The 6,570-nt window shown below is 44.5% G+C and overlaps 1 long non-coding RNA gene across 1 annotated transcript; it reads left to right on the forward strand.

The window, feature by feature from the left end:
* Positions 1 to 5,259: 5,259 nt before the first annotated feature.
* LOC120103972 lies at positions 5,260 to 6,551 on the forward strand. Its single transcript, XR_005510178.1, has 4 exons — positions 5,260 to 5,369; positions 5,482 to 5,528; positions 5,626 to 5,905; positions 5,989 to 6,551. It is a non-coding gene; the product is annotated as an uncharacterized LOC120103972 (long non-coding RNA).
* Positions 6,552 to 6,570: the final 19 nt, after the last annotated feature.

Below are 6,570 nucleotides of genomic sequence, written 5' to 3' on the forward strand. Positions count from 1 at the left end.
CGTCGCATTTTTTAGTGGCTCCATCAAGTGCCTTGATATCGTAGAACCCTATCATCCAGAAAGGGTTCTTAGACAGTTTGGTCGTATTCAGACCATCCCTCGAGCGCCACTAGCCCCTACGCGAGCCAACAGAGGTTCCACAGCAGGCTCGTACCGGATACATTACTCCTATATGGATCAGCTTTGGGAGCGGTGGGAGGACCACGTGCTGAGCCAGGCGAGCAGGAGCCACCCAGTTACCCGGCCATCAGACAGCGTACCGGGATACATGGAGTGGTATCTCCGTATCACGCACGTTGCAGTTCAGCCTCCTCATCTGCGCTCGAGTACTCATTCTGGAGCTAGGGGAGGTCATGATGATGCTGACATGCACCGGCGGCGTAATGCAGCTGCACTCGGTATCAGTACCGACATTGTACGGATGGGTCCCTCAGAGGCTACGTCACTAGGTGCCGGGCACCTATATGATGCTATTTCTCAGATGCATCAGGTACTTCTGGGTGATGAGCCTGGCCCGAGTACAGCACCCTCTCATTTGGATCCAGGACCCTCTCATTCGGACGTACAGCAGTACACGCGTCGACGATGGCGTCATAGGGATTGATGATGGAGCCTTTGTAATCTTTGTAAAGCCTTTGATATTAATGAAAAATATATATTTTTGGTACATTTACGTGTAATCTTTGTAAAGCCTGGCCCGTTCTATTTTACATAAATATAACAGTGCACATAACAATCAATCTAACAATGCGAAGACAGATATTTTTTGATTTATATTGATGATGGAGTTTCAAAAATTGTACATATATAAACAATCAATCTAACTCTACTGTCTTGCCTCCACCTCCCCCTGAGGAGATGGAGTCCCGTGGGGGGTTTGACCCTGAATCTGATACGACTGATGTTCTGCCTCCACCTCCCCCTGAGGTACCTCCAAATGTTGTTCCAATCAAAGCTGACCCTGGACAAAGTTCCCCTCCAAAAAAGGCAGCAAAGCCTAAGAGGGTGCCAGTGGCAAGACCTGGCCTTGCAAGGAGAGGGCAGCCGATTAACCTCTTAACCAAGAACATCACAGAGCCCTCTTTTCCAACAAATGTGTTAATCATCTGCTCAAGCTTGTCACCGTTAAGTTCTTGTACATCAGAAAGGTCTATTAGTTCCCCTGTTTGATTTGTTTGCTCCCACCAGCTCTTAAGTATGTTTCTGTTTACATCTGAAATCTCAACGGAAACAACAGTCGTCATATGTATTCCCAGCTGATGATGGAGTTTCACAGTACATGACTCTAAGAGCCCCAAAAAATTTACAACTTTCAAAAATTGTACATATATAAATAATCAATCTAACTCTACTGTCTCGCTAATTATAACATTAGGTGAGATGCTCTCTTTGAACTGTTGAATCCGTGCTTCATATGAATTTTCCCATCCGGTAGCACAAGGAAGATGATATTTTCGCCAGTTGGTCGCTACTGGCGGAACGGGATGTCCCGGCAACAAGAACACCTTCAAAATTAGAAATAAGAAAATATTAATAGCTACAAAATTATAAATAAGCAAAATTAAATAAGCAAAATTAAATATTCGCAAGTGTTGTGAACGTAGTACCTCAACAAAATGATTTCCATTTACGAATCCGATAGCGATATCTTTGCGGGATAGAAGAGGTACTGGCACAGAACGGAGAGGTAGGAAGGTCAGACATTGTTGCAACGAGAGATGGTATAGGACAACATTATAGCAGGATGCTATAAGATGACCCATGTCCGGCATAGTCATCCATCTGTCATATGGTGGACAATCATCATAATATGATAATGCATGAGTGATCTCAGCAATCGTCCCTTCCACACCATATAATGTGCGATAGTGGTCCGAATGACATTGCAACTCTTGCAATAAATCCTTCCTAACACGCACCCAGTCATCTTCTCCAAATCCCAGTAAGTCAGCTATTGCCCTAAATCCGCAATTCCCATCAGCTTTTACATCCTTGATATGCTGGATGTATGGTCTCAAGGCAGAAGGAATAGCATCAATATAGATAATGGGCGTATGTGACTGGGCTCTAGTACGAAAAATCTGCAAATAATATCAAATGATAGAAAATATGTAACAATGGTAGAACATGTCCCGTATCGGCACATCTCGGCACGGCACATCCCGTATCGGCACATCTCGGCACGGCACATCCCGTATCGGCACATCTCGGCACGGCACGTCCCGACATGTCCCGTATCGGCACATCTCGGCACGGCACGTCCCGACATGTCCCGTATCGGCACATGACATACCGGCACGGCACGGACCGTCCCGTAGACGTTGTGATACCTATTGTAAGGAAATAAATATTTGGTACCTACCTTTTGCTTGGGCCGTCTCTTTTGAATCTGAGTAGATGGATTGCGGATGGTAACTTTCTCAACACCAGGTGAATAACTATCCTGTCCAGATAGAACCAACTCAAACGCAGACGGGTCACGTCGAGTAGACGTATCAACCTTCAGTGAAGCGCGCCCACGTGAACCGGTCTTCCGTTTTGCAGGCTCTAAAAGAGGTGTACTATCTGGACTTGCAATCTCTCGTAACTTCTTGATCATCTGCAATTGAGAAGCCCCATCTAACTTCTTGAATCGTAGCGCAATCAAATCTAACTCTGCATCACAACTCAACTGAATTGGCTGCACGGGGGGGGTAGGCAGAATATCAAGTTTCCTCCAATGAGGATCTATGCAGTCGAGAGGAATGGGCCGACCTTCCACCCTGTACCGCGCAATCTGGTGAGCACATGGTATACCATGTGTGCGTCGAATAGCGCACCCACAATTTGAATCATCAAACCCAACTGAATTGGCTCGTTTCGATTGGGCGAGGACATGATTTAACGCACTTATAGATATGAAACCTCGCAACTCTTTGAATTCAGCTGGCTTGAAGTTGTGCTGCACTACCAATAAACTCTTCTCCAATGAGGCTTTAACAGAGCTGTGCTGCAACTCAATCAATCCATGTATTCTAGTCCAAGATGACTCGAAACTTCCTTGGCTTGATCCAAGCTGCTTTTTGAGCTTTGCATGTGCACTCTCGACCCTAGTAAACAAATGAAAGTTAGATATAAGAATTGAGGCAAATTAAATTTAAATGAGTCTTTATTTGTGATACCTATTTGTCGTCACATTTCCGTAGTGCCTGCATGTATCAGTCCACGCCGCAACAAATCTTTCCTTGTATTTGCTCAGCCAAGTATCTGACACATACTGTAGTGCATCTGGATAGGTACCGAACTCTCTCTGTAGTGCACTCCAGCGATCATTATACTCGTCTTCCGTGGAGGACAGCACTAGTACATTCCAACTCATAATAAATTTATCCCATTTCTCCTTCAATTCGAAATTTTTTTTGCACTTGGCCAAAACATTCCTACTAATATGCCATCTACATAATAAATGTCTAGCAGTAGGAAATACTCTATGAATTGCATTCATCAAAGCCAAGTCTCTATCTGTAACAATCAACTCAGGCAAAACATCATCAGCTATGACACTGCGCAATCTCTCTAATGCCCAAGTATAGCTTTCTTCCCCCTCAGAATTTAAGTATACAAAAGCAACTGAAAATGTCATGTCAGTAGATGTCACCCCCACAATCTCTAAGAGCGGAAGACGATACCTATTCGTCTTGTACGTGCAATCCATTATCAACACACGGGGAAATGCACGGAACAAATCAATGCTGCCAGGGTGTGCCCAAAATAAGTCATGCACAACATCCGTATTAGTACAATTCCTATACCACTCAATATATTTAGCCTCTGATAATTTACCTAATAGATGTTGCATTTCAGACCTCCCGGCTTTCTCTGCAACCTTAAACCGTTGACGTACATTGTAGATAGTCTTGATAGTCGTAACATTGAGGGCATCTCTTTCCTTCAATGTGGATAATATGTCCTTTGGACGAACCAAACTCTTCGACATATCCACTAACAATTCCGTCTCCTGCTCAGATAATCTCCCTGCATATGAGTGCCCCTCCAGATTCTCTGCAGCGGGATGATTGTGCACTCCACATACGACCAGTAATATCCAATCATCCGCAGTATCTAATTTCTTTCCTCTTAATGCAAAAGGGCATCCACACTTCTTTGTCCCACAGGCAGTCTTTATTCGCTTTTCTTTTGTGGTTCGGTACGTCCCACCCCTCTCACAACCTAACGTAATTCTGGGTTTCTTAGAAATGGTACCTGCATCGGATGATTTGATTACAACAACAAAACCATTTCGCCTCCCAGCTTCACGACACCAATTACACAAGTCCTCTCTACTCTTGAAGATCTATACATTAAACAATTTATGTAAGTACACAGTTGTAAAAATAGCTCGCTAAACTAATACAAAATTGCACAATATATTATAATACCTCGTAAGTTGTAAATTCGCTTGTGTAATCCAGTACAAATTCTGATCCAATTATACTAGATTCGGTTGTAGCATAGCCCTACATATAAAATAATTTATCATCAAGAATTAATGAATCAGAGGATCTGTTCGGCACAAAATTCAGCACGGCACGCGATTTGGCACGAGAAGGCTTCTGTTCGGCTGCAGAGTGCCGAACAGAAGCCTTCTGTTCGGCTGCAGTGTGCCGGACAGAAGCCTTATGTTCGGCACTGTGCAGCCGAACAGAAGCCTTCTGTTCGGTAGAGCGTTGCCGAACAGAAGGCTTCTGTTTGGCACTATGCAGCCGAACAGAAGCCTTTTGTTCGGCGATCCAGTGCCGAACGGAGCACGAACCGTGAAAAAAAAAAACTTTCGAAACAAGGTGGAACACGTACCTTTGCGGCCGATTCTTCGTCCCAAATCACTAGTTGCTTGTCCATGCTTCGAATGGGGCTTAAATCTCCTTCAAAGATCGCCTAAACGATGTAAATGGATCGAGGGGTTTAAGGGGGGTTTGAGGGGTGGTTTTTTTTTTCCTTTTCAAAACGAAACGGAGGAGGAGATGGAGGAGGAGGAAGGGGGGTGTACTGAGAAAATTTCAAGGGCAATATGGTAATTACACTAAAGGTTAGTTTGGGTATTTTTTTTTTGATTTTTGGGGGGTGTCCTGAGCAATCGGGGGGGTATATTTAGAACTACCCAAATGGGGGGGTGCAGAGAGTATTTAATTTTTTTTTAATTTTTGGGGGGTGTCCTGAGCAATAGGGGGGGTGTATTTAGAACTCCCCCAGGTTGCCCCCCTTCATTTGCCCCTCCCCTATTTTACCCCTCTCTTGTCCATTTCCTCACCCCCCAACTCCCACCTCTCTCTCTCTCTCTCTCTCTCTCTCTCTCTCTCGGTCTCAGCTCCTGCTCAGGAATCGTCTCCAAGGTGGAGCTCATCGATTTCTCCTTCTTTATTTGATATTAAAAGAAAGAATTAGATCCTTTTTCTCTCAAATGAATAATCCTAGTTGTCTATGATCTCTCGATAAAATCTCTAGGCGAGCAGGTCGATCATCAGTGAAGCTTCCAAGAATTCAAGAGTCCGGTGAGCTAGGGTTTCCGGAGCTATTCTCGGACCGATCTTTCTTCATTTATAGTGTCTCACTGCTGATCTTTTGATATCGCTTCTATCCATGCATTAGGTTTCAAGAAGTAAAAAGGAGGCGGCGGCGGAGAGAATGGAGGCGTCGTCGTCGTCGGCGGCGGAGAGAATGGAGGCGTCGTCGTCGTCGGCGGCGGCGAGAGGTCCAGGGACAGAGTCGCAAGGGCTGACGAGGCGGCCGTCGCGGAACGCGGCGACGACGACGGTCCCGACGGAGGTGTTCTACAACGAGGTGGTGCCGCCGTCGCTTGCTGGGATCGTCCCCATCCTCCGCGTCGCTGCCGAGATCGAGCAAGAACGCCCTCGCGTCGCCTATCTTTGTGGGTACCCTTTCCGAGAGCTACGCGTTTTCTCTGGATTCTTGGCTTCATGAAATCTGGCTCATTGCGTTCTTTTTTTGCAGTATCATTAGGGACAAGCAAGCAAAGATTAGTCAATATCTTCTAAGTTTTAACTGAAGGATCTAGAATTGTACTTCATCAAGCATTTTGATCCTGCAACGAGAATAATAAACTCTAAGTCATGGTCTCGGAAGCCATCAGAATAGGATGTTACGACCAATACCTTACCGCTTTGGTGTGAAATTGGCGCCAACATAGGTGCTGGGATGCCAGAACCGTGTTCCAGTACATACTGGCCATATTAGTTTGGACTGATGCGCACCGGTGTGTACGAGATTTTTTTTTTCATTTGTTTTGAATGTATCAGTTTCAGTATATCTCCTCTATACTTGTACCATGCCTGTACTTTATCATTCCAATAGAAAAATGATAGGGGGTTCATACCACTATTTATAACCTTGCTATAAGCTAAACATAATATGATTTCATTTCTAGTCTTCTTAGAATCCTACGTTCACAAACGTGAAGCCATTTCTTGAGAAGTGTCTCGATAATTATTTTTATGGTATGCGGTCTGTAATATTGAAGTAAACAATTTAATTATAAATTTTATCTTCCTTTTCAATCACAACTCTGATGGATAC

The sequence above is a fragment of the Phoenix dactylifera genome, unplaced genomic scaffold (genome assembly GCF_009389715.1).
Source record: "Phoenix dactylifera cultivar Barhee BC4 unplaced genomic scaffold, palm_55x_up_171113_PBpolish2nd_filt_p 001872F, whole genome shotgun sequence".
In the NCBI taxonomy this organism is placed as follows: Eukaryota; Viridiplantae; Streptophyta; class Magnoliopsida; order Arecales; family Arecaceae; genus Phoenix; species Phoenix dactylifera.